Here is an 11,536-nt window from a genome sequence, read left to right as displayed (position 1 = left end):
GGGTGTGGGGCTTGGGCGGAGCGGAAGAAGCAGGTGGGAGGGGCTAGGGAGGCCAGTTGGGACATACTTGGATTTTGGCTTAAAACCCCACAGTCCTCGACCCAGTGGTTACTGCTGCCTCTGCTCGCCCCGCCTGGGACCCCCAGCCTCATGGCTCTGGTAAGACTGGCATGGCACTGGAGCCCACTCTGACCCTTGCTCCCCACCTGAGTCCTGGCTAATGCTTTCTCTGGAGGGCTGTGGCCCCGGTGGTCTTCAGTTGTAGGGGGCGTGTTTGCCAGCTTTGGGTAGGGGCATGGCAGGGCTGGGGATCCACAGAGCTTCTAGGCAGGGAGAGGCTCCTGGCTGCTCCCCTGCTCCCTCTGAGTCAGTTGCCTGGGCTGTCGGGTCCTGAGACTGATGAGATGGGTGACTTTCCCGGGTTCTTCCTCTGCCAGGAACCCCTGGGCGCATGCAGCTGGGACTTCCAATGGCAGCTGGGAGGCCAGTGAAAGGGTGTGCTGAGGAACGCTCCCTGGCCCCAGCGCACCTGGCAGGGCTTCAGCCCAGAGCCCGGGGTGGTTTGGGATGGAGTCCTGGGGTCCTTTGTTTCTCTGCCCTCGGAGAACCTGGAGGGCGCAGGGCTTGGCGCCCATGGTCTGCCTGGCCTGGTAACCTCCCACCTGCCCCAGCACAGAGGTGGCTTCCAGAACTGCCCCCTGACCAGGGGTGGGATGCACAGGGAGGAGCGAGTGAGCAAGCAGGAGCTTAGTCCTAGCAGGCCGCTCCCTCCATGCCCTTCTGTATGCCCACCCAGAGCTTTGTAAGCGAGGGCATGGGCTGGGGCAGACAGGTGGCAAGATGGGAGCCTGCTGGTTCCAGGAGAGGGAAGCGGAGAGCACAGCGATCCTGCCTCTGGGTCTCCGGCCAGTTGCTGGGTCACCTCTCCATGCCTCCGCCTCCTCGTGAGGCAGCGTAGTAGTCGGCTGAGTTAATGTATGGATAGCCCTTGGGACAGACCTGTCATGGGCATTGTGTAAGTTCCTATGGACGTGCCCTGTCTCTTCTAGACTCGGGGTTCTGGGTGGCCTTGGCCCTGTTGGTGCAGGGTGAGCCCTCACAGGTGCCCCAACCTCCCTTCCATCGCCTGCGGCCTTTGGTCATGTCATCCCACAGCAAGCTTGTCCCCTCCCCGCTGCTCTGCAGGCCAAGTTGCCCGGGACCTGCCTGCACACCATTCATGTGCTGCAGGCCCACAGCCTGCCTGCCAGGGATGTGGGTGAGTTGACCGAGAGAGGAGAAGGGAACTGAGGTTGCAATTGGAGCAGGGCAGGGACGGTGGGAGGTGGCAGGAGGGCTGGGCCTGCGAGGTCCTGGGAGGAGGGCCTGCAAAGAGTGACGGGCAAGGGCTGGCGATGGAGGGTGGGGCTTGGTGCGTCCCCAGGGATCCCTCTGGTGGTGAACTCTGCGTGGCTTGGGGGAGAATTGGCCCTCATTTCTTCTCCTCCAAGGGACCCACCCTGACTTCTGTGTGACCCTGTGGCTGCCCACGGCCTGCAACCACCGGCTCCAGACGCGCACTGTCAACAACTTCAGAAACCTGTCTGGAACCAGAGCTTCCACTTCCGGGTGCACAGCCAGATCAAGGTGGGCCTGCCTCAGCCCGGTCCTGCATACCCCCAGTGTCACCCCCACCCCACCCCCCACCCCATGGCCCTGTCCCGCTGCTCCCCTTCCAGAACATGGTTGAGCTGAAAGTCTTTGACCAGGACCTGCTGACCAGCGACGACCCCGTGCTGTCAGTGTTGTTTGACGTGGGCACTCTGCTGCCTGGGGAGTTCCGGCGCCAGAGCTTCTTGCTGAGCCTGCAGGCAAGACTCCACATGGGCGGCCACCCTCGGTACCACCAACGGGATGCTGCTTAAATGCCCCTCTTCAAAGAACTTGTTTACAGACAATGAGGTCAGGTTTCCCTGGTGCCCGAGGCCCTTGTCAACCAGGACCTGCTTCCCGAGGAGCGGCCCCCTCCTCGGGGCTACATTATGGACAGCAGCCCTCCCCGCATTGGCACCCCTGGCTGGCATCTGGGTTGGAATCTGCACATACCCACACTGACACACACACTCACATTCATACCCACACGCAGCCTCACACACATACACAGGTACACTCACACGCAAGCACACGCACTCAACCACTGCCACACTCACACATGCACAGCCATGTGGATACACATGCACACACACTCACATGTGCACACAACCACTCACATGCATGCCCACATACATGCACACGTCTTACCTTTATAACTTGCTTTTTCAGGGTGGGGAGCGGTTTGACGTTGAATTCCGCCTGCGAAGTGTGTGAGTTGGGGGTTGCGGGGGTCAGGGGAGTTGGGGGTTGCAAGGTAGGGAGAGGGACTCTGGGTCAAATCTGTCCCTTCTGGAAGGAGACAGCCTCGTGTGCTCAGGGTTGGTGTCCTTCCCCGGGGACCCTCTGTGGTTGGAAGGACTGCCTAGGCTTCCTTGGGGGCAAGAACCTGACCCCCGCTCATGGCTTTTCCCAGGACAGACTGTGCGGAGCAGCTCACCAGCAACGGTGTCCTAGTGGTGAGTCAGATCATTGTAGTGATTGATTCAGGATCATAGTAGTGATTCGGGATCATAGTGGTGATTTGGGATGGTAATGGTGACTTAGGATCATGGTACTAATTCGGGATCATAGTAGTGATTCGGGATCATAGTAGTGCTGTGTGATCATAGTAGTGATTTGGGATCATAGTAGTGATTTGGGATCATAGTAGTGATTTGGGATCATAGTAGTGCTTTGGGGTCATAGTAGTGCTTTGTGATCATAGTAGTGCTTTGTGATCATAGTAGTGATTTGGGATCATAGTAGTGCTTTGTGATCATAGTAGTGCTTTGGGATCATAGTAGTGCTTTGGGATCATAGTAGTGATTTGGGATCATAGTAGTGCTTTGTGATCATAGTAGTGCTTTGTGATCATAGTAGTGCTTTGTGATCATATTAGTGTTTTGGGATCATTGTAGTGCTTTATGATCAAAGTAGTGATTTGGGATCATAGTAGTGATTTGGGATCACAGTAGTCATTTGGGATCATAGTAGTGCTTTGGGATTGTAGTGGTGAGTGACACACCCTCCTTCAGGCCATCTGCTCACCTGCCCTCCTGGCTGCAAGTCTGTCTGGACCAGGAAAGAGCAAAGTGGGAGGGGCTATGATTTCCAGAGGACATGGGACTGAGGAGCAGGAACCGCGGGCTGCAGGGGAATGGGTAATGGTGAGGTATCCTTGCGTGGGAGGGGTGGCATATGAATCTTCTCTTCCCAACACAGGCCCGTGAGCTTTCCCGCTTGCATGTGCGGCTGGAGGAGGCCGGGGACCAGAAGGGTGAGTCTCCCAGGTCACCATGACAGCCCTGGCCCTCAGCCTATGTCTTCCCCCTTCCTCAGCTACCCATCCTGGAAGAAGCTGCCAGCCACCTTTAGCCTCCGAAGGCTAGGGGCTGGGGGTGAAACTGCCCGGGCTTACCAAGACCTGGTCTTTTCCCATGACCCTGCTCCGAGGGGGTTGGGCTGGGGGTAACTCCTCCCAGCCTCTGCCAGCCACAGGGGCGGGAGACACCTCACGGGCAGGGAACCCCCTCCCACCGCTACCTCGGTTCCTTTCTCCAGAGTCAAAGGGAAAAGTCCAGCTTGTGATCGCCGGGTCCTACGAGGGATCTCAGGAGGCCACCGTAGGCAGCGACTCCTTCCGTTTCCACTTCCCCACCTGCTGGTAGCAGGAGCTGAGTATCCACCTGCAGGTAGGGTGCTCCCCCACTGACCCCCTGGAATTCAGGCCCACAGGGCCGGGTGGTACCCCTGCTCTGAGACTCGGGTAAGTGTACAGTTTTTGTCCCCTTGCAGAATGCCCCCCAGGAGCAACTGAAGGTGCCACTCAGGGCCCTGCCATCAGACCAGCTCGTGAGGCTGGTCTTCCCTACGTCCCAGGTACTCTTCACTCAGAGGAAGAGACCTTGATGTGGGGGTGGGACAGGGCCTCAGGCCAGTGCGGGGGTGGGGGCAGGGGGTGACTCCTTCTCTCCCTTTTCTTTTGGGCCAAGGCCCTGGGCTGGGCTGTGGGGGTGCATCCCTGTGGAGATGACTGGGGCATCCCAGGGCCGAAGTTGGGGTGGAGGTGCCAGCCTTTCTGAGTGGTGTTTTGCTGGTTTGCAGGAGCCTCTGATGACGGTGGAGCTGAGAAAAGAAGACAGGTGAGAGGCTGGGCTGGGGGAGAGCAGCTGGGGGAGGGAGGGCGCTACGTGCAGCTGGGTGGCCTGGAGGACCGGAAGCAAGCGGGTGGCTGCAGCAGGGAGCTCCCAGTCTTGGGAAGGTGCTCAGAGCAGAGAGGGTCCTTCCTCAGCCTTGTAGTCTGCGTGTGGCCTCACTGGGTGGGAGAGAGGTGGGGGCTGAGGAGAGTAACACGCCTGGTTTGAGGAGCACAAAGACCAGAAGGAAGCAACCTTTTGGGTAGAAGCAACGTGGCTGGGCCTTCAAGAACTTTTGCTGGCCCTCAGTGTCTAGGAGCATAAGCAGCCCCAACTTAAAGACCTTTGTTCCTTCTCAGCCCCTGTGCCCCCTTCCCAGTGTAGCCCTGGTCCAGCGTTGCAGGGGAGGGAGAAGCTGAGACTCAGGGCCACCTTTGGCCACAGGGACACCCTCATCTGCCAGCTGGCCTTGCTGTCATGCCGGGCGTGTTGGTGTGGCTCTGGGCCCACCATCCCCACCTCACTCTCCAAGCTTCAGCACGCAGGCTGAAGGGAGAGAAGAGATGGACGTGGATCTTGCAGGGAGATGGGGCCAGTGTCCTCTTTTCTGACGAGGATGAGCACTGCCTCACTGTCCGTCCATCCCCCCACCCCACCCCCAGACCAGGGGAGCTGGCCGTGCGCCTGGGCTTCGAGCTGTATGCTGAGGAGCAGGCCTTCCTGAGCAGGAGGAAGCAGGTGGTGGCCAAGGCCCTGCAGCAGGCCCTGCAGCTGGAGGGAGACCTGCAGGAGGACGAGGTCTGTCAGGCTGGGCAGGAGTGTGGGGGTCTCAGGCCGAGTGTTGAGCTGAGTGGGCTTCCACACTTCCATTGCCCGACCAGGGTTGGTTGTAAGGCGGATTTGTGTTTGCCTCTCGTCTGCCCACCTACCCCCCTTGTACTTCCCGGAGCTTTCTTGATGTTATCTTGGGCCCAATGCGGCTGAGCAGTGTCAGAACCACGGGCCCCACCAGGAGTAGCTACCCTTCTCTGGGCGTTGGCCCTTGGCCTGGAGCTGATTTTAAGACTGGGCCTCTCAGACAACTCGGTGGACATCTGGCCAGGGCTCTCTGCTGGTTGGGCTGGCTCCTAAGGAAATGAGCTCCTTGCAAGGGGAGAGGGACGCTGATTTGGGGGTTTTGAGGTGAGCCTGCGTCTTTTAAGAAGTGACCGCCGTACTCCCCAGGCTGGGGATGGGGAGATAAGGCCTGTGGCCTGTACGCTCCCTGGAGTTTTCAAAACCCGAAAGGACCCACCCTGCTGAAGGAGGTTATTCTGACATGACTCTCCTCAGCTGCTCTGACTCAGACCCGCTCCATGGGTCCCCACCAGACTCTGACCTACGCTAACTTGGTGGTGGGGCCAGGGGCAGGGGACTGATTGGCCACTTGACTTGCTGTGTTCTCCTCCTGTGGTTTTTACTGCCCAGCGCACCCTGACCTCCCCTCCACCAACTGGAAGTCCCCGCAGGGCCTCCCTTGAGCCCAGCTGTACTCTGCCCTTCCAGGTCCCAGTGGTGGCAATCATGGCTACTTGTGGAGGGGTCCGGGCAATGACTTCCCTGTATGGGCAGCTGACCGGCCTCAGGGAGCTGGGCCTCTTGGACTGCGTCTTCTACATCACAGGGGCCTCGGGCTCCACTTGGTGAGCAGGCTGAGTGTGGGATCTGGCGGTGAGTGGGCAGAGGCAGGGGTGCCTGTGGTAAGGCTTCTCCAGTGCCACCTTGGCCTCCCTGACTAGATTGGAAGGTCTGCGAGGAGGCAGGTGGCAGGTGCTATATGCCCAAGGTGCCCCATGGGCTTCGGCTGTCTCCATGGAGCTGGAAGGCACCTGCGGGCTGCTGCCCTGGGAGAGAAGGTCCGAAGGGGTGTGAGGTCTCGGGGGACTCTTAGAGGAACCTGTCTGGCCCCGACCTCTGGCTTTGCCTAGGACCTTAGAAAACCTCTACAAGGATCCAGAGTGGTCGCAGAAGGACCTGGGGGGCGCCACCGTACTGCTGAAGACGCAGGTGACAAAGAACAAGCTGGGCGTGTTGGCTCCCAGCCAGCTGCAATGGTACTACCAGGAGCTGGAGGAGCGCACTCGCCTGGGACACCCGGCCTGCTTCACCAACCTCTGGGCCCTCATCAATGAGGCCATGCGACATGATGGGGTACAGAAGGGCGGCCCACGGGGACGGGCCTGGACCTGGAGGCAGCCCTGCTGGGTAGCAGGGCGAGGGGAGATCTCCAGAGACCAGGCAGCAATGGGTTTACACGGAGGTATCTCCCTACAGCCTGATGTCCACAAGCTCTCAGAGCAGCGACAGGCTCTGAGGCACGGCCAGAAACCTCTCCCCATGTACTATGCCCTCAACACTAAGGGGCACGGCCTGTCCACCTTCGAATTTGGAGGCAGGTCGAGGCAGCTGGTTGAGGCCCCGGGCGGCCAGGGGTCGGGGAAGGGGTGGTTGGGATGGTGTGGGGAGGCAGTTTTTCATGCCCTTCTCCTTACACTCTGGTCCGGGACCCGAGTGAATCCAGACACCCATGACCCCAGAGTCACTTGGACTGGAGGGGAGTCGCCCCGTCCTTTGTGGCTGCCCTGCGTGGGTTCGGGTGGGCAGGAGGGTGGTGGCCAACAGCGGTCCCTTCCCACCGCAGAGTGGTGTGATTTCTCCCCCTACAAGCTCGGTTTCTCCAAGTAAGGTGCCTTCATCCCCTCCGAGCTCTTCGGCTCCGAGTTCTTCATGGGGCGGCTGATGAAGAGGATGCCTGAGTCCCGCATCTGCTTCCTGGAAGGTGAGGGGGTCTTGGAGAGAGAATGAGGTAGGGGGGATGTTTCTGGGGGAGCCCCATCACTGAGGCGGGCAGCAGGGAAGGGTCAGGCTGTGACAGGAATGGTGGCTCTCGTCCCATTGTGTCTGCGCTCCCAGGCATCTGGACCAACCTATATGCAGCCAGCCTCCAAGACAGCTTATACTGGTCCTTGGAGCCCAGTCCGTTCTGGGATCGCTAGGCTCAGACCCTGACCAGCTTGGGTAGGTGCCCAGGCTCCGGGGCTGGTGCTGGGGGTGGGCATGTGACTCCCAGCTCTGTGTGTGTGTGGTGGTGGGGGCACTGGTCTCAACTCTTTCCCTCTCCGGGGTCACTGCCCTCAGACTGGGCTAGCACCCACGCCCCACTCCCTGGCTGTGCAGACAAGGAGCAGGTCCCAGTGCTGAAGATAGAAGTGCCACCCAGCCTGGTTGGGAGGATCGGGGAGTTGTTCTCTGGCCTCCTGACGTGGCGCCCGCTTGCCCAGGCCACCCACAACTTTCTGCGTGGTCTCCAGTTCCACAAAGACTATTTCCAGCACCCTCACTTCTCCTCCTGGAAAGGTAGCTTCTCCCACCGGGGCCCAGCCCCCTGATGTCTTCCCAGAGCTGTGGGCCTTGGCTCCAGGCCCCTCACCTCACCCCTTGGCTCCAGGCCTTCCATGTGTGGCACCACGGGATGTGGGGAGTAGAGTTTCCTGCCTTCTCCTTCAGCTTGGGCTGGAGGTTGCTTCAGGGCTGGGGCCAGGTGGGTGGGGCCTGAGGGCGGAGTCTTTTTCCAGGAGCAGCCAGTGACTGCCACTGACCAGGGGAGCAAGCGTGGTGTCCTCAGCACCCGTGCTCAAGGCTGCCCTCCCACCCCGCTCACCTCTCCAGACACCAAACTGGATGAACTCCCTAACCAGCTGACCCCTGGTGAGCCCCGCCTGTGCCTGCTGGACGTGGGCTACTTTGTCAACACCAGCTGCCCGCCCCTCCTGCAGCCCACCCGGGACGTGGACCTCATCCTGTCGCTGGACTACAACTTAAATGCCGCCTTTCAGGTGGGGGAGCTGATGAGTGGCACCCGAGGATGCTAGGGCGGCTTCACAGTGTGTCCCTTGCTGGCTTCCTCCCAACCCTATGAGACAGGGACCCACATGCTATGGGCTGAGCTGTCCAGAGAAACAAAAGCAGCAACACTCCTCTGTGTAGAAAGAAAGAGCTTTAGATCAAGAAGTCATTTTAGATCAGCAAGGCATCCCAGCCCAGTGTGATTCAAGACCATGCTAGTGAGAACCTTCCTCAGCCTCTGTGTAGCTGCAGGCAGATAATGCCCAGGCTGGCGTGAACACGGCCAAGTCGGCGGCTCTCCAGGCTGGAGACCCCATGGGGCCGTCCCTGGAGACAGAATCCCAGCGAGGAGGAAGAGGCTCATAGCATCTCCCCTTCCTTCCAAGGAGGGATCACCAGGCTTCCACCTGAGTGACAGGTGGGACTCCACCCCTGCACTTTCACGCAGGTCCAAGTGGACATAATATCTAACCACCACACCATGTCAAAACAACCAAACCAGGATCCCCACCATGGAGTCCATGCTGACTCACCGGGTCCCCCTTGGTGTGTTTCCGAGATCGAACTGCTTACGGGAGTAAAAATGCCCACGGAGCAGTTTGTCACAGGAAATCAGCCTCTAACAACCAATGGGTCAGTAGGCACAATTGTATGGCGATAAAATAGTAAAGGTCTAGTAAAGTCATAGAGGCTAGGAGAGATAGGGGAGTGAGAGTACAATAAAGGAGTCAGGCACGTTTTATGATAGCATGCTCACCTCAGCTCCTCTTGATGGACCACGTGGAAGTGGGGGAAGAGAGAGCATCTGTATTATCTTGGGGTAGTTACAGGTAGCCTTAAGACATGCATATTCAGTAGTTACATACGCCACAAGGTGGGTGGGATCGACAGTAACGCTGAGCTCACAAGTGAGGAAGCCTAACAGCTGCATTGGGGGAAGCTGAGAGGGGGGCTGGGCGACAGCAGGAAGAGAGAGCCAGAGGATGTCTGCCTCTGTAGGGAGATCAGACCAGCCATGTGCTCACTTGAAGGCAGCATGGCTGTTAAGGGAGAGTCTGTGGCTACCAACGTGGAGGCACAAGTTCAGGAACGTGGTGCTCGGCCCTCTCTCCATGGAGCAGCGGGTGCTTTCCCAGTGCTGACCCTGCAGAACCTCGCCCAGCACATAACTGCTTCACCACCAGCGCTCCCTGTGAAAAGAACTGGGGTTTCATTCACGCTCCATCAGGGGGCTTTCTCCGCAATGGGGAGAGTATGTGATGGTGAATCTGGTTGGCTGCACCTGCACCCCGGCTGGTTGCAGGCCGTCGACACCCCAGCGTTTAGTTTCTGTGTTAATTTAGTGAGAGGTGTGTGCCCTTCATGGCTGGCCTCAGCGATGGCTACAGTCCGTTTGGTGGAGCTCTGAGGGGCTGCGGCACGGCTGTCCACTCCGACTGATGCTTGGTCCTATGTGACGTGAGTGTCCAGGACAAAGGGAGCCCAAGGCTAGCCCTCTCCTGCCCTCTGTGCCCCTGCTGCAGCTGCAGCTGGTGGGCCGCATGTGCCAAGAGCAGGGCATCCCGTTCCTGCCCATCTCTCCCAGCCTTTATGAGGAGCGCCAGCCTCGGGAGTGCCACAAGTTCTCTGATCCCGGCCGGCCTGAGGCCCCAGTCATTCTGCACTTCCCCCTGGTCAAGGACTCCTTCCGGGACCACTCAGCCCCTGGTGAGCCAGCTTGCCACCACCCCCTTCCTGGTGTCCCAGCCTCCCCGACCCAGCAGACCCGCCCTCCACCCCAGCACCCTGCCCCTCCATGCCCACGATGTGCTCTCTGCACAGGGGTCCCTAGGACACCCGAGGAGCAGGAGGCCGGCCGGGTGAACCTGTCTCCGTCTGACTCCCCCTACCACTACTCGAAAGTGACCTATAGCCAAGAGGACTTGGACAAGCTTCTGGGCCTGGCCCACTACAACATCTGCAACAACCAGGAGCGGCTGCCGGCTGCCCTGAGCGAGGCCCTGCGGAAGAGGAGGCAGCGCTGACAGCCCGCCCCGAGTGACGCAATGCCTCAGCCTCAGAGAGCCATCCCCCAGTGTTCTGGGGCCTCGGAGGGCCTGGTTGGCCCCAGCAGCACCCTTCCTAGCCTTGGGTGTATGCCCTGGTACCCAGATGGGGCAGGAGCTGCCAGCACCTCACAGAGGGCCATCTGCACTGTGAACTGAAGCTGTGACTACGGGCTTGCCACAGCTCAGCAGCTGCTCTGGTTTCTGGGCCCTGGGCCCCTGGAGCAGGCCACATTGGGCCTCTTCTCCAAGCACCGGGAGAGGTGGGGTGCAGAGGTGCTGTGGCAGCCGGGGTGCAAATGGGGTGGGGTTGGGGCTCGGGGTGGCAGGGCCCGGTGTAGAGTGCTGGCAATGGGGGGAGGGTCCCAGGCTCCCCGCCCTGCTGCTCTGAATGCTGTACGCAGGGACTCGGGGGCTGCACACATTACAGGACTCGTCCCACCAACGGTCTGAGGATGTCATTGCTGCTACGAATGGGGAGACCTTTGGTACCACCATCAAAGACCAGTTTAGGAAACAAGACAAGGACACATCTCCCTCGCTCCGCAAAGAGTTGCCAGCCTCTTGGTGCTGTGCCACCCTTTCCCAGACGGATGCCCCGTAGGAGGTGTCTGCTTCGGGCACCCCTGCGCCACTCTCCCAGCCAGTAGCTGCCCTCTTTGAAGGGTGGGGGTCAGAGCACCTTGAGGAAGAGCCTAGGAAGGTGTGACTTCGGAAGGGCTGCCTCTTACCAGGAGCTGCCCGTTCCCAGGGTGCTGCGTGGTGGCCTGGCTAGACTGTGGCGAGCCTGCATGGGCAGTCTGTGGCTGGTTCCATGTGGTGACCTGGATGGAGCACGTCCTCACCTACAGCCCCAGGGTCACTTCTGGGCCCACCCACTCACCTACAGCCCCAGGGTCACTTCTGGCCCCACCCACCCCTGTGGAGGAGCAGCGAGGACCAGTGAATGAATGTTGGGTCCCTGGGTCACACCTGCCCCACCACCACCTCCCTGACAATACCCCACGTTCCTCTAGCATTGGTAACCACGTGGATTCCCATGACACTCCCCTTCCCCCTTCCCCCCAATGCATGGCTGAGTGACTCCCAGGTTGGGCACAGAGTGAGAGTCAGGGCAGGAGTGACTGCTCAGTACCCCTGTGTCCAGGATGAGGCTTCACCCCAGCCATTCATCCCATTCATGAACTGGACCCCATGGGAGAGTGCGTGGAGGTGGGCAATTACAGCAGAGATGGTGCCCCAGGTTGTCTCCACTTTTGGAGGGTGGTGGGCTCAGGGGTGCTGCACATTCTGGGGGGTGGGAGTAGGGGGGAACAGGGGCTCCTGCTTGCACATGTGAGAGAGAGAGAGAGAGAGAGA

General features: G+C 59.8%; 1 pseudogene; it reads left to right on the top strand.

Annotated features, from left to right (window-relative positions):
- The first annotated feature begins 840 nt into the window (after window positions 1-840).
- Window positions 841-10,156, top strand: LOC142435767 (cytosolic phospholipase A2 beta-like; annotated as a pseudogene).
- The last annotated feature ends 1,380 nt before the right edge of the window (window positions 10,157-11,536 follow it).

Source organism: Tenrec ecaudatus (genome assembly GCF_050624435.1).
Source record: "Tenrec ecaudatus isolate mTenEca1 chromosome 1 unlocalized genomic scaffold, mTenEca1.hap1 SUPER_1_unloc_14, whole genome shotgun sequence".
NCBI lineage: Eukaryota > Metazoa > Chordata > Mammalia > Afrosoricida > Tenrecidae > Tenrec > Tenrec ecaudatus.
The sequence above is the reverse complement of the archived record's forward strand: the minus strand, read 5'-3'. Positions and strand labels throughout refer to the sequence as shown.